Source organism: Carcharhinus amblyrhynchos, chromosome 2 (genome assembly GCF_965287045.1).
Source record: "Carcharhinus amblyrhynchos chromosome 2, sCarAmb.v2.hapA, whole genome shotgun sequence".
Lineage (NCBI taxonomy): Eukaryota > Metazoa > Chordata > Chondrichthyes > Carcharhiniformes > Carcharhinidae > Carcharhinus > Carcharhinus amblyrhynchos.
Window position 1 is genome coordinate 148,954,146 of NC_137325.1, and position 27,478 is coordinate 148,981,623.

Below are 27,478 nucleotides of genomic sequence, written 5' to 3' on the forward strand. Positions count from 1 at the left end.
AACACACGGCTGAGGGGGCGGGGCCGGAGCATCCCACCCAATATCTTTATATTTTCCCTCGGTCACATCATTCTTCACTCGCTGTGAGGAAAAGCTAGTTTACACAGCTATAATATGGAGTGACAGTGTCCAGGAGACTTGGTTAGAATTCATAGATTAGCTAGAAAATCTCCAGAGAATTATGGCTTCAGAAATCAACGTAATGAGTATGGGGGTGCCTCATGGATAGACATCATTCAGCACTTTGCTGGAATACTTCTATTGTGTTAGTCTGGTGAGATTTGGTGAGATACAGTACTCACAGCCACAATCTGTTGTACTAGTTCCTGCTGCTTCAGACATTCACAATGAAACACCTTCGATTCCAGTTTCGGGTCACTGCCTGTGTGGAGTCTGCACATTCTCCCCGTGTCTGCGTGGGTTTCCTCAGGGTGCTCCACTTTCTTCCCACACTCCACAGATGTGTGGGTCAGGTTGATTGGCTGTGCTAAACTGCCTCTTAGTGTCAGGGGGATGAACAGGATAAATGTATGGGGTTACGGGGATAGGGATTGTTTTCAGTGCAGGCTCAATGGGCCAAATGGCCTTCTGCACTGCAGGCATCCTCTGACTCTATGACCTTGAGGTAAGAATAGAATCCCTACATTGCAGAAGGAGGCCATTTGGCCCATCGACCCTGCACCAACCACAATCCCAACTGTAATCCCAAGGATCTGCCCTGCTACTTCCCCTGACACTAATGGATAATTTAGCATGGCCAATTCACCTAATCTGCACATCTTTCGAGTGTGTGGGGAAACTGGATTACCCGGAGGAAACCCATGCAGACATGGGGAGAAGGTGCCAACTCCACACAGACAGTGACCCAAGCAGAGAATTGAACCTGGGTCCCTAGTGCTGCGAGGCAGCAGTACTAACCACTGTGCCACTGTCCCATCCCACTTTCCTATCAGATCTTAAACTTCAACAATCAGGTTCAGAGATTGAAGTCCTGACTTTAGAAGAGCGAAAATGCAAACACCAGCATGAGATGTGTATTAACCTGAAGGTCAGTTTCTAGATCAATAAGACTCTCTTCTGCTTTTACTGAGATTTAAACAAATACAGCTCCAGTTTCTTGTTTCATGAGAGTCTCTCACAACACATTGAGGTGAGAGTTGCTCATATTGCTGTATTTCTGTACGGAATTTGTACTTTGCTGAGTTTTAGGAATGATATATCTCCTTAGTTAACTCCTCATTTGATATGAAATATTGACAAAGAAAGCCAAGTGTATCCATTTAATAAATTTCAAATTCCATCCCATTTCTAAACATCAAAAGTTTCACCCAGAATCAACAAACAGGTTATTTTCTGACCAGCTATCATTGATACAAGGGAACGGGGCAGGAGTTTTATGTTGAGTGGACACACAGGGTGACTCCACTGTAGTTTTCCCAGAAATGATAATTGTTTGGAAAATTCTTGTGAAGCCACAGGCCTTTGCAACGTCTCACTGTGTGTACGACATGTCCTGCAGGAAGGTTATTGTACACAAATTCAGCAACCTTCCATGCATCATCCCAACCATTCTTCCCTTCCATTAACTGCCTTATTTGTGCCTCATTAAGTGGAGTTTTTGGATCAATGGCAAAGGAGACAATAACATTTACACCGTTGAGTCTGAAAAAGTTAAACCAATTCGATCCAATGACAGTATGATTATCGTAGCCACCGACAGGATCATAGACCCGCACTGACCATTTTACCCAGTCATATTTGCCTGCTAATGCCTCAAATATATAACTTGCACAACTCCTGTTATCTCGCTCACCCTTGTTCTTTATCAGACCCTCAACATCTATTTTTGCCTGATCTGCAAATTCATTTATGCATTTATCTACCATTGATTTCATTTTGTTCTCAACTTGAGCCAATTTTCCATTCCATTCTTTCTTTAGTGCCTCTACATCGTTGCCAGTGAGGGTAGCGTGACCCAACATGGCAATCAGGCCAATACAGAAAAGCTCCTTCAGTCGGGAGCACATCTCTTCCATGAGGCGTCGGTTTCTCTGATCATATTCCATGGCAGTCTCCAGAATGGATTTGCTAAAGATGATAGAATGTCCCATCACACCATCAAAGAGAGTGTGAAGGTTCTGGTCAGCCTTTGTTGCTTCAAAGTGTGAGAGAAACTCTTGTTTCTCGTTTTGCTGGTACTCTGCTTTGGCGTTCAGGATGTCCATGTACTTCCTGAACTGGTTTTTCAGATTCTCTTCAATGGGGAAATATTGATTATTGATTGTAGATTTCTCAACTGTACGGAGCACTTCTTTCACCTGATTTGAGATAACATCTAGCTTGTTCCTGACTATCTGGAACTGCTCCTTCATGTATTTCAACTCCTTACTCTCACCACCACTTAAAGCAAGTTCAATAACTGCTGCGGCTAACCCAAAAATAGCACCCACTGGTCCAGCTGCAGAGGCCAGTTTGCTGAAACTCGCAAATTTTTCCATAGCATCTGCCACAGCAGCCATTCCAGACACAATGTCGGTGGTTGCTTTTGCCACTCCCAGTGTTCCTTTTGCAACGGCAGCCATTCTGGTGATCAGATCTCTGTATTTGGATTGTCGCTTCCTTCACTCACCCCTGAAAAGAAAGTTATAACAATTTATATATGATTCTATTTCCTTACACAGCTGAATTAATGAAAGTTACAGAGTCCTAGTGTAAATCAAAAAGAATATCTAACTGCTACTGGATTTTAAAAAAGATATAAAAAGAAATAGCTCTTTTTTGACGAATTTATTGGATTTCTATGAGGATGTGACTAGTGCGGTAGACAGAGGGGAACCAGTGGATGTGGTGTTTCTAGATTTTCAAAAGGCGTTTGATAAGGTGCCTCACAAATGGTTGCTTCAGAAGGTTAGGGGGCATGGAGTTGGGGGTAAGGTGTTAGTGTGGATACAGGATTGGTTGTCTAATAGGAGGCAGAGAGTTGGTATCAATGGGTGCTATTCTGATTGGCGGTTGGTCACTAGTGGAGTGCCGCAGGGATTGGTGCTGGGGCCTCAACTATTTACCATTTATTTCGATGATCTGGAGGAGGGGGCTGAGTGTAGGGTGACGAAATTTGCTGATGAAACGAAGATAAGTGGAAAAGCAAATTGCGTGGAGGGTGTGGAAAGTCTGCAGAGGGATCTGGATAGGCTGAGCGAGTGGGCGAGGACCTGGCAGATGGAGTACAATGTTAGCAAGTGTGAGGTTATCCACTTTGGCAGGAATAATAGTAGGAGGGATTACTATTTAAAGGGCGAAAAGCTGCAGCATGCTATGGTGCAGAGGGACCTGGGGGTCCTTGTGCATGAGTCACAAAAACCCAGTCTGCAGGTGCAGCAGGTGATCAAGAAGGCGAATGGAATGTTGGCCTTTATAGCGAGGGGGATAGAATATAAATGCAGGGAGGTCTTGCTGCAACTGTACAGGGTACTGGCGAGGCTGCAGCTGGAGTACTGTGTGCAGTTTTGGTCGCCGCACTCGCGCAAGGATATTTTGGCCTTGGAGGGAGTGCAGAGGAGGTTCACGAGGCTGATACCAGAGATGAGGGAGTTGGACTATGAAGAGAGACTAAATAGACTGGGTCTGTACTCGTTAGAGTTTAGAAGGATGAGGGGGGATCTTATAGAGACATATAAGATAATGCAAGGGATAGATAGGGTAGAGGTAGAGAGATTCTTCCCACTTAGAAAGGATTGCAGGATTAGAGGGCACAGCCTCAAGATAAGGGGGGCACAGTTTAAATCGGAGTTGAGGAGGATGGTGAATCTCTGGAATTCTTTGCCCATTGAAGTGGTAGAGGCTACCTCGCTAAATATATTTAAGTCACAGGTAGATAGGTTTTTGACAGACAAGGGAATTAAGGGTTATGGGGAGAAAGCGGGAAAGTGGAACTGATCCACTTCAGATCAACCATGATCCTATTGAATGGCGGGGCAGGCTCGAAGGGTTAGATGGCCTACTCCTGCTCCTATTTTTTATGTTCTTATGTTTCTTCAGCCAGGTTAGCTTTCCCCATCTCAGTCAATGGGAATAGCAGTGTAAATATGTAGGGTCACAGGAGTAGGGCCTGAGTAAGATTGTGGTTGGTGCAGATCTGATGGGCAGAATGGCCTCCTGTACAGTAGGGTTTCTATGATTTCCCCTCTGCACCAAATTCCAATCCGCAGTACATTTCCACCTGCACCAAGTTCTCAACTTAGCACTGAGTCCTCATTTCACACGATCCTCATTGTGTGGCTCGGTGCTCCCATTCTGTGAAAACAAAACCTATCTATACTCGAGAGACCACACCCAAGTTCCAACTGCTAACTGAGCGCCTGCTTCAGTCACTGACAGCTATTCAGGCAAACACTTCCGGGTTATTGAGAGATAACTGTCACTGCCAGGCAGTTTCTGTTAACTAACCTCCATAACTAGCTTACAGTTTTAAATATCTAAGTCAGTGTCTGATTGTTAATCTAAAATTTGAGAAAACTTACCAGAGAGATTCTCACCTGCAGCAAATTTTCGCCTTGGCAACTCTTCAGTTCCTCTTCACACTCAGTCCTTGTTGTCTCTCTGCGATTCCACTCTGTCAACATATTATTCTGGGAGTGAGTTACTGGTTTGAATCTAACCGTATGAACATGCCAGTTTATAAGCTATGAGTAAGAGTAAACCACTCGGCCTGTCAGCCTGCTCTGCCACTTGATCAGATCAAAATTGACATGATTACGTTCTCAGTTCTACTTTCCAATCTACCTTTCAGTCCCTTTGTCAATCAAGAGTCTATTTAACTTTGCCTTAAAATTATCCAATGGCCCAGCCTCCACTGCGTTTATGGAAGAGAGTTCTGCAGCATAATGACCCTCAGAGAAAATTAGTTTTCATCTCTGTCTTAATTGGAAAACACCTTATTTTTAAACTGTGTTTTCTGAGTCCAATGTCTTCCATAGGGGAAAACATCCTCTCAGTATCCAGCATGTCATGGCTCCTTTACGTCAGTTCCTCTGAACTCCAGTGGATACAGGTTTAACTTCTTTCCTCATTCGACAACCACCTGATCCCAGGAATCAAGCAAGTGAGCCTTTTCTGAGCTGCTTCTGCTGCAATGATATCCTTTTTTAAATAAAGTAATCTCACCAAGGCCCTGTACAGCTGCAGTAAAACTTCCTACTCGAATATTCCATTCCCTTTGTAATAAACACCGACATTCCATTTGCCTTCTTAATCATTTGCTGTATCTGCAGACCAACTTTACGTGATTTGAGTACCCGGACACCCAGATCCCTCTGCACACCAGAGTTCTGCAATCTGTCTCCATTGAAATTATATACTGCGTTTCTATTCTTCCTGCCAAAATGGACAAATTTGCATCTTCTCACATTAAATGGGTGTTGGGGATTGAATCAAGAAAGTATTGCTGTCCTGGAGAGAAGGGATTTGTCCCAGAGGAATCAAGGACAGAATTCATTTGACTAGAGCTAAGGAGTAAAAAGAGGTTTGTTCGGTGTGATCCAGAGGTTACACATAGTGGGAAAGATTTAGTGGAACAAATCTTCAAGGAAATTCCAGAAAGGTGCAACAATTATACGGTAGCTATAATATAATTGCTCGAACATAGACTGAGCTAATGGTAGTGTAAAAGACAGAGAGGCAAATGTTAGAATGTGTTCAGAAGAATATTCTGCCGCAGTGTGGCTCCAGTCCAATGAGACAAAAGGCACTCCTAGACCTGGTTCTTGGGAATGAGGTGAGCCAAGTGGATCAAGTGTCAGTGAGAGAACATTTAGGAACTGTGATCATTGTATCATAAAGTTTTGGATAATGGTAGAAAAGGATAATTGAACAATCCAGAGTAAGAATAATTAACTGAGGGAAAGCCAACTTCGATGAGTAAGAATGGATCTGGGCCCAATAAAGTTGGCAGGACAAACGGGAGCTGAACAATGGGCTGTCGTCAAAAGAAGAGATAGTTTGGGCACATTCGAGGGAGATTGGCTACATAGAGGAGGAAGTGGTGGTGCACTGGTAATGTCAGTGGTTTAGTAATCTAGAGTCCCAGGCTAATGCTCTGGATCCATGGGTTCAAATCCCATCATGGCAGCTGGTGGAATTTAAATTTGATTCATTTCAAACATTTAGAATCATGAAACTGTCATCAATTGTTGTAAGAACACATCTGATTCACTAATGTCCTTTATAAAGAATTAGCATTCACGTCACACAAAAACCAGCCAATGGCCATTTCCAACAGGAGATATTTAATGACATTACCTTTACTGGATATGGGAGGGAGGTGGGCTCAGGAAATTGAATTTGATGATTAGCCATGATTAAAATGAATAGCAGAGCAGGCTCGAAGGGCTGAATGGCCTCTTCTTGCTTTTATTTTCTATGTTTCTATAAATGCCTTACTAACAACATGGGGGTTACCGCTGACCAGAAACTGCACGGTACCAGCCACCAGTGGCTACCAGAGCAGGCCAGAAACTGGGAATCCTGTGGCGCGTAACTCATCTCCTGACTCCCTGTAGCCTGTCCACCATCTAAAAACACCAGATTAAAGTCCAGCAGGTTTATTTGGTAGCACATGCCACCAGCTTTCGGAGTGCTGCTCCTTCATCAGGTGAGTGGGAGTTGTGTTCACAAACCGGGCATATATAGACACACACTCAATTTACAAAATAATGGTTGGAATGTGAATCTTTACAGGTAATCAAGTCTTAAAGGTAGTCAAAGTGAGTGGACAGAGGGTTAAGCACAGGTTAAAGAGATGGTGGTTGGTTTGTTGTCTCCCAGGTGCCAGGGTCCGTGATGTCTCTGATCGAGTGTTTGAGATCCTTAAGGAGGAGGGGAACCAGCCCCAAGTTGTGGTTCATGTAGGCACCCATGACATAGAATATAGAACATAGAACATTACAGCGCAGAACAGGCCCTTCGGCCCACGATGTTGCGCCGACCAGTTACAAAAACAATGACCCACTAGCCTATACCAATCCCTTTTCGTCCATAAACCTATCCAGAGATCTCTTAAACGCCCCCAAACTAGACGCATTTACAACTGCAGCAGGCAGGGCATTCCAATCCCTCACCACCCGCTGGGTAAAGAACCTACCCCTGACATCCGTCCTGTAGCTACCCCCCCTTAATTTAAAGCCATGCCCCCTCGTGCTAGCTTTCTCCATCCGAGGAAAAAGGCTATCACTATCCACCCTATCTAAACCTCTAATCATCTTATATGTTTCAATAAGATCCCCTCTTAGCCGCCTTCTTTCCAATGAAAACAACCCTAAATCCCTCAGTCTCTCCTCATAGGACCTCCCCACCATACCAGGCAACATCCTAGTAAACCTCCTCTGCACCCTCTCCAATGCCTCCACATCCTTCTTGTAATGCGGGGACCAGAACTGCACACAGTACTCCAAGTGCGGCCGCACTAGAGTAGTGTACAGTTGCAACATGACGCTGCGACTCCTAAATTCAATCCCCCTACCAATAAACGCCAAGACACCGTACGCCTTCTTAACAACCTTATCTACTTGATTCCCAACTTTCAGGGATCTATGTACACATACACCTAGATCCCTTTGTTCATCCACACTATTCAAAGTCCTCCCGTTAGCCCTATACTCGACACATCTGTTGCTCCTACCAAAGTGAATTACCTCACACTTCTCCGCATTAAATTCCATCCGCCACCTCTCGGCCCAGCTCTGCAACCTATCTAAGTCTCCCTGCAGACTATGACACCCTTCCTCACAATCTACCACACCTCCAACTTTGGTGTCATCAGCAAATTTACTAATCCACCCAACTATACCCTCATCCAGATCATTAATAAAAATTACAAACAACAGTGGCCCCAAAACAGATCCCTGAGGCACACCACTCGTAACCGAACTCCATGATGAATATTTACCATCAACCACCACCCTCTGTCTCCTATCTGATAGCCAATTCCTGATCCAACTTCCTAGATTACCCACAATCCCATACATCTGCATTTTCTGCAGAAGCCTACCATGGTGAACCTTATCGAACGCCTTACTAAAATCCATATATACCACGTCAACTGCCTTGCCCCCATCCACCTCTTTGGTCACCTTCTCAAAAAACTCAATAAGGTTAGTAAGGCACGACCTACCCGCTACAAAACCATGCTGACTATTTCTAATCAATTCATTACACTCCAAATAACTATAAATCCTATCCCTAATAATTTTTTCTACAACCTTGCCCACAACAGAAGTAAGACTCACCGGTCTATAATTCCCGGCAAAGTCTCTGTTCCCCTTCTTAAACAATGGGACAACATTCGCTATCCTCCAATCCTCCGGGACTACACCAGAGACCAATGACGACCTGAAGATCAGAGCCAGAGGCTCTGCAATCACCTCTCTAGCCTCCCAGAGAATCCTAGGGTAGATCCCATCCGGACCAGGGGACTTATCTATTTTCAGCCCCTCAAGAATTTCCAGCACATCCCCCTTATCAACCGTAATACTGTCTATTTTACACCCCTGCAACCCAATGTCCTCCTCAGGGGGAATTTAGGAGTCGCAGCGTCATGTTGCAACTGTACACAACTCTGGTGCGGCCGCACTTGGAGTACTGTGTGCAGTTCTGGTCCCCACATTACAGGAAGGATGTGGAGGCTTTGGAGAGGGTGCAGAGGAGGTTTACCAGGATGTTGCCTGGTATGCAGGGGAGGTCCTATGAGGAGAGACTGAGGGATTTGGGGTTGTTTTTACTGGAAAGAAGGCGGCTAAGAGGGGATCTTATAGAAACATATAAGATGATTAGAGGTTTAGATAGGGTGGATGGTGATAGCCTGTTTCCTCGGATGGAGAAAGCTAGCACGAGGGGGCATGGCTTTAAATTAAGGGGGGGTAGTTATAGGACGGATGTCAGGGGCAGGTTCTTTACCCAGCGGGTGGTGAGGGACTGGAATGCCCTGCCTGCTGCAGTTGTAAATGCGCCTAGTTTGGGGGCGTTTAAGAGATTGGTGGATAGGTTTATGGACGAAAAGGGATTGGTTTAGATTAGTGGTCAATTTTTTTTTAAAAATAAGACTGGTCGGCGCAACATTGTGGGCCGAAGGGCCTGTTCCGCGCTGTAATGTTCTATGTTCTATGTTCTATGTTCAGCTATATTCATGTCCCATACATAGGTAGGAAAAGGGACGGGGATGTAAGCTAGAAATTCAGAGAGTTAGGGTGGAAGCTTAGGGCTAAAACAAACAGAATGGTTATCTCTGGTTTGTTACCTGTGCCGCGGGATAGCATGGAGAAGAATAGAGAGAGAGAACATTTGAACTCGTGGCTAAAGGGATGGTGCAGGAGGGAAGGGTTCAGATACTTGGACAATTGGGGGTCATCCTGGGGAAGGTGGGACCTCTACAAGAGGGATGGTCTGCACCTGAACCAGAGGGGAACTAATATCTTGGGGGGAAAATTTGCCAATGCTATTCAGGGGGGTTTGAACTGATTCAGAGGGGGGATGGGAACCTGAATTGTAGCTCCAATGTACAGGAGGATGAGAATAGGGAGGTCATGGATAAGGTTTCTAGGTCACAGCAGAGTAGTGGCAAGTGGGAGGGTGGGTTGAAGTGTGTATACGTTAATGCGAGGAGCATACGCAATAAGGTGGACGAACTTGCAGCCTGGATTGGTGCCTGGGACTTCGATGCTGTGGCCATTACAGAGACGTGGATAGAGCAGGGACAGGAATGGTTGTTGCAGGTTCCGGGGTTCAGATGTTTCAGTCAGAGCAGAGAAGGTGGTAGAAGAGGGGGAGGTGTGGCATTGTTAGTCAAGGACAGTATTACGGTGGCAGAAAGGACGTTTGATGTGGACCTGTCTATTGAGGTAGTATGGGCTGAGATTAGAAACAGGAAAGGAGAGGTCACCCTGCTGGGAGTTTTTTGTAGGCCTCCAAAAAGTTCCAGAGATGTAGAGGAAAGGATTGCAAAGATGATCCTGGATAGGTACAAAAGTAACAGGGTAGTTGTTATGGGGGATTTTAACTTTACAAATATCGATTGGAAAAGCTATAGTTCAAGCATGTTAGATGGGTCAGTTTTTGTCCAATGTGTGCAGGAAGGTTTCCTGACACAGTATGTAGATAGGCCAACAAGAGGTGAGGCTACATTGGATTTGGTACTGGGTAATGAACCAGACCAGGTGTTAGACTTGGAGGTAGGTGAGCACTTTGGTGATAGTGACCACGATTCGGTTACATTTACCTTAGTGATGGAAAGGGATAGGCATATACCGAAGGGCAGAAGTTATAGCTGGGAGAAAGGTAATTATGAGGCTATTAGGAGAGATTTAGGATACATAGGTTGGAGTAGGAAACTGCAGGGGCTGGGAACAACTGAAATGTGGAGCTTATTCAAGGAGCAGCTACTGCAAGTCCTTGATAAATATGTACCTGTCAGGCAGGGAGGAAGTGGTCGAGCGAGGGAACTGTGGTGATCTAAAGAAGTTGAATCTCTGGTGAAGAGGAAGAAGGAGGCTTATGTAAAGATGAGACGTGAAGGCTCAGTTCGGGCACTGGAGAGTTACAAATTAGCCAGGAAGGAGCTAAAGAGAGTGTTAAGAAGAGCTAGAAGAGGACATGAGATGACTTTGGCGAATAGGATCAAGGAAAATCCTAAAGCTTTCTACAGGTATGTCAAGAATAAAAGATTGGTTAGGGCAAGATTAGGGCCAGTCAGAGACAGTTGTGGGAAGTTGTGCGTGGAGCCTGAAGAGATAGGAGAGGCACTAAATGAATATTTTTCGTCAGTATTCACGCAGGAAAAAGTCAATGTAGTCGAAGAGAATACTGCGATACCAGACTAGACGGGATTGAGGTACATAAGGAGGAGGTGTTGGCAATTCGTGAGAGTGTGAAAATAGATAAGTCCCCTGGGCCGGATGGGATTTACCCTAGGATTCTCTGGGAGGCAAGGGAGGAGATTGCAGAGCCTTTGGCTATGATCTTCATGTTGTCATTGGCTACAGGTATAGTGCCGGAAGACTGGAGGATAGCAAATGTTGTCCCCTTGTTCAAGAAGGGGAGTAGAGACCATCCTGGGAATTATAGACCAGTTAGCCTTACTTCTGTTGTCGGCAAAGTTTTGGAAAGAATTATAAGGGATAGGATTTATAATCATCTAGAGGGAAATAAATTGATTCGGGATAGTCAACATGGTTTCGTGAAGGGTAGGCCGTGCCTCACAAACCTTATCGAGTTTTTTGAAAAGGTGACCAAAGAGGTGGATAAGGGTAAGGCAGTTGACGTGGTGTATATGGATTTTAGCAAAGCATTTGATAAGGTTCCCCATGGTAGGCTACTGCAGAAAATGCAGATGCATGGGATTGAGGGTGATTTAGTAGTTTGGATCAGGAATTGGCTAGCTGATAGAAGACAGAGGGTGGTGGTTGATGGGAAATATTCAACCTGGAGTTCAGTTACAAGTGGTCTACCTCAGGGATCTGTTTTGGGGCCACTGCTGTTTGTCATTTTTATAAATGACCTAGATGAGGGTGTAGAAGGATGGGTTCGTAAATTTGCTGACGACACCAAAGTCGGAGGAGTTGTAGACAGTGAGGATGGATGTTACAGGTTACAGAGGGACATAGATAAGCTGCAGAGCTGGGCCGAGAGGTGGCAAATGGAGTTCAATACGGAAAAGTGTGAGGTGATTCACTTTGGTAAGAGTAACAGGAGTACAGATTATAGGGCTAATGGAAGGACTCTTGGTAGTGTTGACGAGCAGAGAGATATTGGGGTGCATGTGCATAGATCCCTGAAAGTTGGCACCCAGGTTGATAAGGTTGTTAAGAAGGCGTACGGTGTGTTAGCTTTAATTGGTAGAGGGATTGAATTTCGGAGCCGTGAGGTCATGTTACAACTGTACAAAACTCTGGTGCGGTCGCACTTGGAGTATTGCGTACAGTTCTGGTCGCCGCATTATAAGAAAGATGTGGAGGCATTGGAAAGGGTGCAGAGGAGGTTTACCAGGATGTTGCCTGGTATGGTGGGAAGGTCTTATGAGGAAAGGCTGAGGGACTTGAGGTTATTTTCGTTAGAAAGAAGGTTGAGAGGTGACCTAATTGAGGCAGACAAGATGATCAGAGGGTTAGATAGGGTGGATAGTGAGAGTCTTTTTTCTCGGATGGTGATGGCTATTATGAGGGGACATAGCTTTAAATTGAGGGGTGATAATTATAGGACTGATGTCAGAGGTAGGTTCTTTACTCAGAGGGTAGTAAGGGCGTGGAATGCCCTGCCTGCAGCAGTTGTGGACTCGCCAACTTTAAGGGCGTTCAAATGGTCAGTGGATAGGAATATGGATAACATTGGGATAGTTTAGGTTAGAGGGTCATTAGATTGGTTCCACTGGTCAGCGCAACATCGAGGGCCGAAGGGCCTGTACTGCACTGTAATGTTCTGTGTTCTATGTTTATTGTCTCCAGCCAGGACAATTAGTGAGATTTTGCAAGCCCAGACAAATTGTAGGGGTTACAGATGGTGTGACATGAACCCAATATCTCAGTTGATCCCTGGAGTGGAGAAGCTACGACATCTTCTCTGGAGCCTTCAACACGTCATTGATGAAGACGAATATCTCGCCAAGGCCATCCCCACACCCCCACTTCTTGCCTTCAAACAACCACTCAGGCTAGGGGAGAAAAAAACCAGAGGACATGGGTTAAGGGTAAAAGGAGAAAAGTTTAAAGGGAATATTAGGAGGTGGCTTCTTCATACAGAGAGCGGTGGGAGTGTGGAATGAGCTACTGGATAAAGTGGTAAATGCGGGGTTACTTTTAACATTTAAGAAAAGCTTGGACGGGTTCATAGATGAGAAGGGTGTGGAGGGATATGGTACAAGTGCAGGTCAGTGGGACCAGGCAAAAAATCGTTTGGCGCAGACAAGAAGGGCCAAAAGATCTGTTTCTGGCCTGTAATTTTCTTTGGTTCTATGGTTCTAACCACACAACCTCAAACAGACCATTGTTCACAGCAAGCTACTCAGCCTTCAGGAGAACAGTGAACACGACACCACACAACCCTGCCACAGCAACCTCTGCAAGACATGCAGATCATCGACACGGATACCATCATCTCACGTGAGAACACCATCAATCAGGTACACAGTACATACTCTTGCAACTTGGCCCACATTGTCTACCTGATACGCTGCAGGAAAGGATGTCCCGAGGTATGGTACATTGGGGAGACCATGCAGACGCTATGACAATGGATGAATGCTCATTGTTCGTTGGAGCAAGCGGAGAGAAGGTTAAACTGAGTAAAGATAAGCGATTGACTTTGTAAAGTTTTTTGCGGGCTTTTTAACGGCATTACAGCTTTAAAACTTAAATAGGAAGTGGGCCGCAGGGTCTTCTGGGAAGGGATTTTTTACCATGCAAAGTATAAAAGGAGGGTTGCAGTATACAGCAGGCAGCGGAGTGAGCAGGGAGCAGAGTGTGAGCTGTCAGGACTTTGGATCACAGGGCTTGGGTGAAAAGGGCAGGGAAAGTTTAAATTCTTTACAGGGTTTAGAGTACTCTCGGTGACTGAGATGGAAGGACGTGTGATGTACTGTTTCTGCATGACGTGGGAGCTGGTGGACCCCAACGTACTTCCCAGTGAGCATGTCTGCAGGAAGTGCTGGTTGCTTGAAGAGCTTCAGCTCAAAGTAGCCGAGCTGAACTTCGAGCTTCAGACACTGAGACTCATCAGGGAGGGGGTGTGTAACCTGGATAATGTGTTACAAGAGGAAGTCAACCCCCCTAAACTGACTAACTCTGAGGGTCAGGAACAGTTTTGGTCGCTGCACTTGCGGAAGGATATATTGGCCTTGGAGGGAGTGCAGAGGAGGTTCACTAGGCTGATACCGGAGATGAGGGGGTTGGCCTATGAAGAGAGACTAAATAGACTGGGTCTGTACTCATTGGAGTTTAGAAGGATGAGGGGGGATCTTATAGAGACATATAAGATAATGAAGAGGATGGATAGGGTAGAGGTAGAGAGATTCTTCCTGCTTAGAAAGGAAAGCAGAACTAGAGGGAAGAGCCTTAAGATAAGGGGGGTCCAGTTTAGATCGGAGTTGAGGAGGAACTTCTTCACTCAAAGGATGGTGAATCTCTGGAATTCTCTGCCTGTTGATGTGGTGGAGGCTGCCTCGCTAAATATTTTTAAGACACGGGTAGATAGGTTTTTGATAAGAGAGGGGATTAAGGGTTATGGGGAGAGGGCGGGAAAGTGGAACTGATCCACTTCAGATCAGCCATGATCTTATTGAATGGCGGGGCAGGCTCGAAGGGCTAGACGGCCTACTCCTGCTCCTATTTCTTATGTTCTTATGAATTAACACTGCTTGACAATCACCAGGCAAGACTGTTCTCCTCCTGTTGGAGAACACTTCAGCGGTCACGGACATTCGGCCTCTGATCTTCGGGTAAACGTTCTCCAAGGCGGCCTTCATGACGCACGACAACACAGAGTCGCTGAGCAGACACTGATAGCCAAGTTCTACACAAATGAGGACAGCCTCAACCGGGATCTTGGGTTCATGTCACTCTATCTGTAACCCCAGTGACTTGCCTGGGCTTGCAAAATCTCACTAACTGTCCTGTCTGGAGACAATACACATCTCTTTAACCTGTGCTTAACCCTCTCTCCACTCACATTGTCTGCACCTTTAAGACTTGATTCCAACCATTATTTGTAAATTGAGTTTGTGTCTTTATTTGCCCCATTTGTGAACAGAACTCCCACTCACCTGACGAAGGAGCAGCAAGCGCTCCGAAAGCTAGTGGCGTTTACTACCAAATAAACCTGTTGGACTTTAACCTGGTGTTGTGAGACTTCTTACTGTGTTTACCCCAGTCCAATGCCGGCCTCTCCATATCATGACCACCATCTAAAAGACAGAAATCAGGAATTTTATGGAATACTTTCCACTTGCCTCAACTTCAACAATGTTCAAGAAATCTTGCTTGATTGACACCACATCCACAAACATTCACTCCCTCCACCTCTGACAGAGTTGTAACCATATGTATCATCTACAAGATTCGCTGCAAGAACTCACCAAGGTTCCTTAGTCAGTTTTTTCCAAACTCACGACCACTTCCATCTAGAAGGACAAAAGCAGAAGATACCTGGGAACACCCTCACCTGGTGGTTCCCCATTCCCCTGGTGCCATTCTGAATTGGAAATATATCGGCTGTTCCTCGCTGACACTGGGTCAAAATCCTGGAACTCCCTCCCTAACAGCGTTGACGGTGTAGTTACAGCAGAAGGACTTAGTGATTTGAGAAGGCAGATCAGGAGCCTAATCAGGGGCAATTAGCGATAGGCAATAAATTCTGGCCTAGCCAGTGAAACCCACATGCCTTGAATGATAAACAAAAACATCTTAGCCCTTCTGGGAACCTGCTGATTTGTCATTTAAAACTTGTGAGTATCTATTCTATGATTTGATAGTAGCTAAGAATATAGGTAGAGTCTGCTGTTACAGAGTCAGCACCTGGATACGAAGAAAGTCCTTAGTGTTATTAATATTCTCAAACTTCAAAGTAGTAAGGGGAGAATTCCGTGCAGCTTGGCCATGTGGAATGCTCATCCTGTGTTATGTGGGAAAACAGAGACATTTCCAGTGTCGAGGGTGAACATTTGTGCAGGAAGTGTCTCCAGTTGTAGCTACTGGAAATCTATGTATCAGAACTAGAGCAGCAGCTGGAATCATTTTGGAGCAGCTCTGAGTCTGTGATTTTCATGTGTAGAAACTGGAAGCAGGAGTTGGCTGTTCAGCCCTTCGAGCCTGCTGTGCTATTCATTTTGACCATGGCTGATCATCAAATTCGCTTTTCTGACCCTTCTCCCGTTCCCCCATATCCCTTGATCCCATTAGCCCCAAGAGCCGTATCTAATTTCTCCTTGAAATTGGACAATTGTTTGGCCTCAGCTACATTCTGTGGAGTGAACTCCACACATTCACCACCCTCTGGATGAAGAAATTTCTCAACTCAGTTCTGAAGGACTTGCCCCTTATTCTCATATCTGACCCCGAGTTCTGGACTCCCCATCATTGGGAATATTCTTTCTGAATCGACACTGTCTAATCCTGTTAGAATTTTATAAGTTTCTATGAGATTCCCTCTCACTCTTCTAAACTCCAGTGAATATAATCCTAACTGACATATCTCACCTCATATGACAGACCTGCCATCCCAGGAATCAGCGTGGTAAACCTTCGCTGTATTTCCTCTACAGCAAGGACATCCTTCCTCAGATAAGGAGACCAAAACTGCAAACAATACTCCAGGTGTGGCCTCACCAACACCCTGTACAATTGTAGCAAAACATCCCTATCCCTGTACTCAAATCCTCTCACTATGAAGATCAACATACTTGAAAAATCAATAGGTCTGAGGATTGGGAGCAGTTTAAAATTCAACAAAGGAGGACCAAGGGATTGATTAAGAACACAAAGATGGAGTATGAAAGTAAGCTAGCAGGGAACATAAAAACTGATTATAAAACTTTCTGTGGATATGCAAAAAGAAAAAGATTGACAAAAACTAAAATGCTTACAGTCAGAAACGGGAGAATTTATAAAGAGGAATAAATAAATAGCTGAGGAATTAAATTTGTATTTTGTTTCAGTCTTCACAAAGGAAGACAAAAATAATGTGCCGGAAGTGCTGAAAGAAACACGTTTTAGTGAGGAGCGAAAGGAAATCAGCATTAGTAGAGAAATGGTTTTGGGGAAATTGATGCAATTGAACATAAGAACATAACATAAGAACATAAGAAATAGGAGCAGGAGTAGGCCATCTAGCCCTTCGAGCCTGCCCCGCCATTCAATAAGGTCATGGCTGATCTGTCGTGGCTCAGTTCCACTTTCCCGCTTTCTCCCCATAACCCTTAATCCCCTTGCTTATCAAAAACCCATCAACCCGCGTCTTAAAAATATTTAGCGAGGCAGCCTCCACTACTTCAACGGGCAGAGAATTCCAGAGATTCACCACGCTTTGAGTGAAGAAGTTCTTCCTCAACTCCGTTCTAAACTACCCCCCCTTTATCTTGAGGCTGTGCCCCCTAGTCCTACTGTCCTTTCTGTGCTGGAAGAGTCTCTCCACCTCTATCCTATCCATCCCATTCAACATCTTATACTTCTCAATGAGATCTCCCCTCATTCTTCTCAACTCTAACGAGTACAAGCCTAGTTTATTCAGCCTCTCCTCATAGCTCAACCCCCTCAACTCCGGTATCAGCCTAGTAAACCTCCTCTGCACTCCCTCCAAGGCCAAAATATCCTTGCGTAAGTGCAGCGACCAAAACTGCACACAGTACTCCAGATGCGGCCTCACCAATGCCCTATACAGCTGCAGCAAGACCTCCCTACTTTGATATTCAATCCCCCTCGCTATGAAGGCCAGCATCCCATTCGCCTTCCTGATTTATCCACCTGCAGGTGGATAAATCTCCAGATCCTGATAATCTTCATCCCAGAGTACTTAAGGAGGTGGCCCTGGAAATAGTAGATCCATTAGTGGTTCGCCTGCATAGCTCTCTTGCTCTGCCTGGTGGTCACCCATTCTCTTCCTGCCTGTGGAGTTTGAGCTTGCGGTGTGAGCACCTCTCTACACATGCTATCCATGGCACTGTCCACTTCGTGGATGCTGCACAGTGTCCCCAGCCACTGCTCCACTTCCAAAATCCAGACTTCTAGGAGCTGCAGCTGGAGATACTTCATGCACACATTCTGGTCCCCGGGCACTAGAAATATTCCCAACCGTTTTTATAAATATATAAAAAGGAAGAGGCTGGCTAGGGTGAACGTTGGTCCCTTAGAGGATGAGAAGGGGGACTTAGTGGTAGGGGATGGGGATATGGCTAAGGTCTTGAATAACTTTTTTGTTTCTGTCTTCACGGAGGAGGACGTGAATAATTTGCCGGGTGTTAGAGATGGGAAGGTGGTAGGACTGGAGGGTCTTAATGACATTACTGTTACTAGAGAGGCGGTGCTCAACAGACTGGAGGGGCTGATTGTGGACAAGTCGCCAGGACCGGATGGAATGCATCCGAGGATTCTGAAAGAAATGGCGGAGGTGATAGTGGATGCCTTGGTGGTTATTTTCCAGACGTCGCTGGATTCCGGGGAAGTGCCGGAAGATTGGAAAATGGCTAATGTTACGCTGTTGTTTAAGAAGGGTGCCGGGCAAAAGGCAGGGAATTATAGGTCTGTTAGTTTAATGTCTGTTGTAGGTAAAATGTTAGAATCCGTCATCAAGGAGGAAATAGCGAGGCATCTTGAGGGGAATTGCTTGATAGAGCAGACGCAGCACGGTTTCGTTAAGGGGAAGTCATGTCTGACAAATTTACTGGAGCTCTATGAGGATGTGTCTAGGGCAGTGGATAGAGGAGAGCCGGTGGATGTGGTCTTTCTTGATTTTCAGAAGGCGTTTGACAAGGTACCTCACAAGAGGTTATTGCAGAAGGTCAGGGGACATGGAGTTGGGGGTAGGGTGTTAGCGTGGATAGAGGATTGGTTGTCAAATAGGAGGCAGAGAGTGGGGGTCAATCGGTGCTATTCGGATTGGCGGATGGTGACTAGTGGAGTGCCCCAGGGGTCGGTGCTGGGGCCTCAGCTATTTACCATTTATATAGATGATCTGGAGGAGGGAACCGAGTGTATGGTGTCGAAATTTGCTGATGACACCAAGATTGGTGGAATGGCAAATTGTGCGGAGGGTGTGGAGAGTCTGCAGAAGGATCTAGATAGGCTGGGCGAATGGGCCAGGAACTGGCAAATGGAATTTAATGTTGGCAAGTGAGAGGTGGTCCACTTTGGTAGGAATAATGGTAGGAAGGATTATTACTTACGTGGCGAAAAACTGCAGCAGGCGATGGTGCAGAGGGACCTCGGGGTCCTTGTGCATGAGCCGCAAAAACCCAGCTTGCAGGTGCAGCAGGTGGTCAGGAAGGCGAATGGGATGCTGGCCTTCATAGCGAGGGGGATTGAATATAAAAGTAGGGAGGTCTTGCTGCAGCTGTATAGGGCATTGGTGAGGCCGCAGCTGGAGTACTGTGTGCAGTTTTGGGCGCCGTATTTACGCAAGGATATTTTGGCCTTGGAGGGAGTGCAGAGGAAGTTTACTAGGCTGATGCCGGAGTTGAGGGGGTTGAGCTATGAGGAGAGGCTGAATAAACTAGGCTTGTACTCGTTAGAGTTTAGAAGAATGAGGGGAGATCTCATTGAGACGTATAAGATGATGAATGGGATGGATAGGATAGAGGTGGAGAGACTCTTCCCGCTCAGAAAGGATAGTAGGACTAGGGGGCACAGCCTCAAGATAAAGGGGGGGCAGTTTAGAACGGAGTTGAGGAGGAACTTCTTCACTCAAAGGGTGGTGAATCTCTGGAATTCTCTGCCCGTTGAAGTGGTGGAGGCTACCTTGCTAAAAATTTTTAAGAAGCGGGTTGATGGGTTTTTGATAAGCAAGGGGATTAAGGGTTATGGGGAGAGGGCGGGAATGTGGAACTGAGCCACGACAGATCAGCCATGATCTTATTGAATGGCGGGGCAGGCTCGAAGGGCTAGATGGCCTAGTCCTGCTCCTATTTCTTATGTTCTTATGTTCTCCCACATGGAGCATGAAGAGCAGACCACTGCTTGGAGCTCTCCCATCATTTCTTAAGAACATAAGAAATAGGAGCAGGAGTAGGCCATCTAGCCCTTCGAGCCTGCCCCGCCATTCAATAAGATCTTGGCTGATCTGCAGTGGCTCAGTTCCACTTTCCCACTTTCTCCCCATAACCCTTAATTCCCTTGCCTACCAAAAACCTATCTACCCGTGTCTTAAAGATATTTAGCGAGGTAGCCTCCACCACTTCAACAGACAGAGAATTCCAGAGATTCACCACCCTTTGAGTGAAGAAGTTCCTCCTCAATTCCGTTCTAAACTGCTCCCCCCTTATCTTGAGGCTGTGCCCTCTAGTCCTGCTGTCCTTTCTGAGCGGGAAGAATCTCCTTACCTCTACCCTATCCATCCCCTTCATTATCTTATACGTCTCTGTAAGATTCCCCCTCATCCTTCTAAACTCCAACGAGTACAGACCCAGTCTATTCAGCCTCTCTTCATAGTCCAACCCCTTCATTTCCGATATCAGCCTAGTAAACCTCCTCTGCACTCCCTCCAAGGCCAAAATATCCTTGCGCAAGTGCGGCGACCAAAACTGCACACAGTACTCCAGCTGCGGCCTCACCAGTGCCCTGTACAGTTGCAGCAAGACCTCCCTGCTTTTATATTCTATCCCCCTCGCTATAAATGCCAGCATCCCATTCGCCTTCTTGATCACCTGCTGCACCTGCGGACTGGGTTTTTGCGACTCGTGCACAAGGACCCCCAGGTCCCTCTGCATCATAGCATGCTGCAGATTTTCGCCCTTTAAATAGTAATCCCTCCTACTATTATTCCTGCCAAAGTGGATAACCTCACACTTGCTAACATTATACTCCATCTGTCAGGTCCTCGCCCACTCGCTCAGCCTATCCAGATCCCTCTGGAGACTTTCCATACCCTCCGCGCAATTTGCTTTTCCATTTATCTTCATGTCATCAGCAAATTTCGACACCCTACACTCAGCCCCCTCCTCCAGATCATCTATATAAATAGTAAATAGCTGATGCCCCAGCACCGATCCCTGCGGCACTTCACTGGTTACCAACCGCCAATCAGAATAGCACCCATTGATACCAACTGTCTGCCTCCTATTAGACAACCAATCCTCTATCCACGCTAACACCTTACCCCCAACTCCATGCCCCCTAACCTTCTGAAGCAACCTTTTGTGCGGCACCTTATCAAACGCCTTTTGAAAATCGAGAAACGCCACATCCACCGGTTCCCCTCTATCCACTGCACTAGTCACATCCTCATAGAATTCCAATAAATTTGTCAGACCCTTTATCCTTTTCTTACCCTTTAAATTAAATTAAATTTCTTACCCTTTAAATTAAACTTTTGAAAGATGTTTGATGTCAGATTATATCCAATTCTCTGGAGCTGTTCTTTCCTGCTTTTCATTACTACTGAATATAATTACAAACTATAAACCATAGAAATGAACTCTTGGACTACAAGTGATAAAACAGTTACGTACTTACCCAACCTTACTACTTACCAATCAGTTATTTCCTTCGTGTCCTCTACTACTGCAGCAGGACAAGACCATACCTAGGATTTAAAAAGTAGAAAGCAAGGGAAAACAAGCAGAAAATACCTCTTTCCCCTCAGCATCAAATTCCCCATTGCTTACCCCTCGCTCAGGATGTGGTCTTCCTCCAGGAGCTGTCTCTCCCACTGGTTGTCTGCTTGCAAAAACCCCTGCCTTAAATACAGCTGAGGTGAGCTACGATGACTCATACACCAATTAAAATTGCCAAGTCGCCACACCTCTTGAAGCTCTAGTCAGGTTTCATATGTGGCGAAAAACTGCAGCAGGCGACGGTGCAGAGGGACCTCGGGGTCCTTGTGCATGAGTTGCAAAAACCCAGCCTGCAGGTGCAGCAGGTGGTCAGGAAGGCGAATGGGATGCTGGCCTTCATAGCGAGGGGGATTGAATATAAAAGTAGGGAGGTCTTGCTGCGGCTGTATAGGGCATTGGTGAGGCCGCAGCTGGAGTACTGTGTGCAGTTTTGGGCGCCGTACTTACGCAAGGATATTTTGGCCTTGGAGGGAGTGCAGAGGAGGTTTACTAGGCTGATGCCGGAGTTGAGGGGGTTGAGCTATGAGGAGAGGCTGAATAAACTAGGCTTGTACTCGTTAGAGTTTAGAAGAATGAGGGGAGATCTCATTGAGACGTATAAGATGATGAATGGGATGGATAGGATAGAGGTGGAGAGACTCTTCCCGCTCAGAAAGGATAGTAGGACTAGGGGGCACAGCCTCAAGATAAAGGGGGCGCGGTTTAGAACGGAGTTGAGGAGGAACTTCTTCACTCGCACGACCCACCGTGTGCATGCCCCTCGTTAGACAACAAGGTGGACCGACACACCTGCGGATTAAAAGAGAAAAACATCAACACATGTGGCATTAGATTTCCAGTATCGTCCTGAGGCTCTGACCCTTATTTAAAACCGTCTCCTATAACCCTCCATCCCTGTTTCGCACATGTGTCTATCTAAGTAAACATTAAACAAGTCCAGCGTGCCTGCCTCCACCACCTTACTTGGCAGTGCATTCCATACCCCCACAACCCTCTGTGTGAAAATCCTCCCTCTAGCAATCAAATTATACCTCTCCCCCCTCACCCTAAGCCCGTGGCCCCTCGTGATATTTGTCTCCAATCTAGGAAAAAGCCTGCCACTGTTTACTCTATCTATACCCTTCATTATTTTATGCACCTCTATTAGATCCCCCCTTAATCTCTGTCTTTCTAAGGAAAAGAGCCCCAATTTACCCAATCTTTCCTCATAACCCAGTCCTTCCATACCAGGCAACATCCTGGTAAACCTCCTCTGCACTCTCTCTAGGGTCTCCACATCCTTCCGGCAGTAAGGTGACCAGAATGGATGTGGATGTGGTCTTTCTTGATTTTCAGAAGGCGTTTGACAAGGTAACTCACAAGAGGATATTGCAGAAGGTAAGGGGGCATGGAGTTGGGGGTAGGGTGTTAGCGTGGATAGAGGATTGGTTGTCAAATAGGAGGCAGAGAGTGGGGGTCAATCGGTGCTATTCGGATTGGCGGTTGGTGACTAGTGGAGTGCCCCAGGGGTCGGTGCTGGGGCCTCAGCTATTCACCATTTATATAGATGATCTGGAGGAGGGAACTGAGTGTATGGTGTCGAAATTTGCTGATGACACCAAGATTGGTGGAATGGCAAATTGTGCGGAGGGTGTGGAGAGTCTACAGAAGGATCTAGATAGGCTGGGCGAATGGGCCAGGAAATGGCAAACGGAATTTAATTTTGGCAAGTGCGAGGTGGTCCACTTTGGTAGGAATAATGGTAGGAAGGATTATTACTTATGTGGCGAAAAACTGCAGCAGGCGACGGTGCAGAGGAACCTCGGGGTCCTTGTGCATGAGTCGCAAAAACCCAGCTTGCGGGTGCAGCAGGTGGTCAGGAAGGCGAATGGGATGCTGGCCTTCATAGCGAGGGGGATTGAATATAAAAGTAGGGAGGTCTTGCTGCAGCTGTATAGGGCATTGGTGAGGCCGCAGCTGGAGTACTGTGTGCAGTTTTGGGCGCCGCACTTACGCAAGGATATTTTGGCCTTGGAGGGAGTGCAGAGGAGGTTTACTAGGCTGATGCCAGAGTTGAGAGGGTTGAGCTATGAGGACAGGCTGAATAAACTAGGCTTGTACTCGTTAGAGTTTAGAAGAATGAGGGGAGATCTCATTGAGACGTATAAGATGATGAATGGGATGGATAGGATAGAGGTGGAGAGACTCTTCCCGCTCAGAAAGGATAGTAGGACTAGGGGGCACAGCCTCAAGATAAAGCGGGGGAGGTTTAGAACGGAGTTGAGGAAGAACTTCTTCACTCAAAGGGTGGTGAATCTCTGGAATTCTCTGCCCGTTGAAGTGGTGGAGGCTGCCTCGCTAAATATTTTTAAGACGCAGGTTGATGGGTTTTTGATAAGAGAGGGGATTAAGGGTTATGGGGAGAGGGCGGGAATGTGGAACTGAGCCACGACAGATCAGCCATGATCTTATTGAATGGCGGGGCAGGCTCGAAGGGCTAGATGGCCTAGTCCTGCTCCTATTTCTTATGTTCTTATGTTCTAGAACTGAACACAGTACTCCAAATGTGGTCTAACCAACGATCTGTACAACTGTAGCATTAGACGCCAGCTCTTGTACTCTATACCCCTTCCTATAAAGGCTAACATACCATAAGCTTTCTTCACAACCTTCTCCACCTGTGTTACCACCTTCAGAGACTTGTGTACTTGCACTCCTAGGTCCCTTTGTATTTCTATACTCTTAATAGGTCTACCCTTTATCATGTAACTCCCCTCTACATTATTCCTTCCAAAATGTATCACCTTGCATTTATAGAACATAGAACACTACAGCACAAACAGGCCCTTCGGCCCACGAGTTGCGCCGATCACATCAACACCTATCTATAACCCCCAATCCCATAAAACCCCATATACTCATCCAGAAGTCTTTTAAAAGACCCCAGCGAGTTCGCCTCCACCACCACTGACAGCAGCCGATTCCATTCACTCACCACCCTCTGAGTGAAAAACTTACCCCTAACATCACTTCTGTACTTTCCTCCCCAGCACCTTAAACCTGTGTCCTCTCGTAGCGACCATTTCAACCCGGGAATTTATCAGGATTAAATTCCATCCGCCATTTATCTGCCCAATATACCAGCCTATCTATATCCTGCTGTGTCACCTGACAATCCTCCTCACTGTCCACCAATCCTACCATCTTTGTGTCATCTGCAAACTTCCTGATCACACCACGTACGCCCTCTTCCAAGTCATTTATATATATTACGAATAGAAGAGGTCCCAGTACTGAGACCTGCGCCACGCCACTGGTAAAAAGTCTGACAACACCAGGTTTAAGTCCAACCGATTTATTTGATAGTAAACTCACTAGCTTTCGAGGGGTTTCCCTCTTCTTCAGGTGAATGGAGAGTTCTGGCCTCAGACAGAGGATAAAAATGGAAAGGGATGAGTGCCGTCCGAAGGGGAGGGTGCTGAACGGGGGGAAGGCGAGCTATAGCCGGATTAGGAGGGAGCTGAAGGACACTGATTGGGAGGGACTGTTAGCTGGCAAGACCACGGTTGGCAAGTGGGAAGCTTTCAAGGGCAAACTGATAATGTTGCAGGAAAGGCATGTGCCAGCAAAGAGGAAGGATGGGAAAGGCAGGATTAGAGAGCCGTGGATTACAGGGGGTATCGAAGACTTGGTCAGGAAGAAGAGGGAGGCATATGTTAGGTCGAAACAACTGGGAACGGAGAGTGCGCTGGAGGAATATAGAGATAGTAGGAGGGAGGTAAAAAGAGGAGTTAGAAGGGTGAAAAGAGGGCATGAAATGGCTTTGGCTGATAGGATTAAGGAAAATCCAAAAGCATTTTACTCTTATATTAGGAGCAAGAGAGTGGTTAGAGGGAAAATTGGTCCCCTTAGGGACAAAGGAGGGGAGTTATGTATTGAGTCGGAGGGAATGGGGGAGCTCCTGAATGAATACTTTGCGTCGGTATTCACGAAGGAGAGGGGTTTGGTGTCGTGTAATGTCTTGGAGGGAGCTGTGGATCAGTGGAAGGAAATATCCATTACGAGGGAGGAAGTGCTAGGGCTTTTAGGTAGCATAAAAACGGATAAAGTTCCGGGGCCTGATGGTATTTATCCCAGGCTGCTTAGGGAGGTGAAAGATGAAATTGCTGGGCCTCTGACGCAAATCTTTGTCTCTTCCTTGGACACAGGTGAGGTCCCAGAGGACTGGAGGGTAGCAAATGTGGTACCGCTGTTCAAAAAAGGTAGTAGGGATAACCCTGGTAATTATAGACCAGTGAGTTTGACGTCAGTGGTAGGCAAGTTGATGGAGAAGATTCTTAGGGATAGGATGTATGAGCACTTAGAGCGTTGCGATCTGATTAAGGATACGCAACATGGCTTTGTTCGGGGGAAGTCTTGCCTTACGAATCTAGTAGAATTCTTTGAGGAGGTGACAAAAACGGTTGACAATGGGCGAGCCATTGATGTTATCTATATGGATTTCAGTAAGGCGTTTGACAAAGTCCCTCACGGTAGGCTGGTAGAAAAGGTTAAGGCGCATGGGATACAAGGACAGGTATCTAGGTGGATTGAAAACTGGCTAGGCAACAGGAGACAGAGAGTAGTAGTGGAAGGGTCCTTTTCTGGCTGGAGGTCTGTCACCAGTGGTGTGCTGCAGGGCTCAGTACTGGGACCTCTCCTCTTTGTAGTATATATAAACGACTTGGAAGAGGGCGTACGTGGTGTGATCAGCAAGTTTGCGGATGACACCAAGATGGCAGGATTGGCGGATACTAAGGAGAATTGTCAGGTGACACAGCAGGATATAGATAGCTGGTATATTGGGCAGATAGATGGCAGATGGAATTTAATCCTGATAAATGCGAGGTGATGCATTTTGGAAGGAATAATGCAGGGAGGAGTTACGTGATAAAAGGTAGACCAATTAACAGTATAGAAATACAGAGGGACCTGGGAGTGCAGGTGCACAAGTCTCTGAAGGTGTCAACACAGGTAGAGAAGGTTGTGAAGAAAGCTTACGGAATGCTAGCCTTTATAGGAAGGGGTATAGAGTATAAGAGCTGCCATCTAATGCTTCAGTTGTATAGAACGTTGGTTAGACCGCATTTGGAGTACTGCGTCCAGTTCTGGTCACCTTACTACCGGAAGGACGTGGAGACCCTGGAGAGGGTGCAGAGGAGGTTTACCAGGATGTTGTCTGGCATGGAAGGACTGAGTTACAAGGAAAGGTTGGAGAAACTGGGGCTCTTCTCCTTAGAAAGACGGAGATTAAGGGGTGATCTGATAGAGATGTATAAAATAATGAAGGGAATAGATAGAGTGAACAGTGGTAGGCTTTTCCCTAGATTGGGGACAATTACGAGAGGTCACGATCTAAGGGTGAGGGGGGAGAAGTATAATTTGGATATGAGAGGAAGGTTTTTCACGCAGAGGGTCGTGGGGGTATGGAACGCGCTATCGAGTAGGGTGGTGGAGGCAGGAACGTTGGACTTGTTTAAGGTTTACTTAGATAGGCACATGAGCGAAACAAGGATGGAGGGTTATAGTAGAGGGTATAAAATAGGGTCAGAGCCTTGGGACGACACCGGAAATGTAGTATTATATGTTAACGTTTTGTCTTTTTTATTCAACAGGTGTTGGTCCACCTTGTTGTCAAACGAGGGGTATGCACACGGTGGGTCGTGCGTAGGCTGCTCTTGGAGGTTCCGGGAGTGGCCTAGTACTTTGTGTCGGTGTGTGTGCTCGATCCTGGACCGGTAGACGGGCACTGCAACAGCTCAGTGACTATCACTGCTAGCTGTGCAGATACATGGATTTGGGCCTGTGTCTGTGGGAGTTTACGCATTCTCCCTGTGGTTGCGTGGGTTTCCTCTGGGTGCTCTGGCTTCCTCCCACACCCCAAAGATGTGCTGTTAGGCTGATTGGTGCACCAAATTGACCCTACACTATTCTCTCCTGAATCTGGCTACATTAGGGGTTCCATTCACATACACACAGGGTAGGGTAGGTGTAGGAAAATGCTTTGTTGAGGGGGCGGCGCGGGCTCGTTGGGCCGAAGGACCTGTTTCCTGTGCTGGGTTGTTCTTTGTTGTTGTTTTTGTTTGTTGTTAGCCACATGTTCACCTACTGCAACCTCAACCACTTGACCCGGCTCATTGCCCAGAACTAAATCCAGTATAG

General features: G+C 46.3%; 1 pseudogene across 3 annotated transcripts; it reads right to left on the minus strand.

The window, feature by feature from the left end:
- Positions 1–1,179: 1,179 nt before the first annotated feature.
- Positions 1,180–21,441, minus strand: LOC145361840 (protein rapunzel pseudogene; annotated as a pseudogene). 3 transcript variants are annotated; one of them, XR_013889877.1, is made up of 4 exons: positions 21,350–21,375; positions 21,215–21,267; positions 4,521–4,612; positions 1,180–2,631 (listed from the first exon to the last, which is right to left on the minus strand). The product of XR_013889877.1 is annotated as a protein rapunzel pseudogene, transcript variant X1 (transcript). The 3 variants fall into 3 exon arrangements; XR_013889878.1 differs by having other exon boundaries at positions 4,536–4,612; positions 21,350–21,374; XR_013889880.1 differs by lacking the exons at positions 4,521–4,612; positions 21,215–21,267 and having other exon boundaries at positions 21,350–21,441.
- Between the last annotated feature and the right edge of the window lie 6,037 nt (positions 21,442–27,478).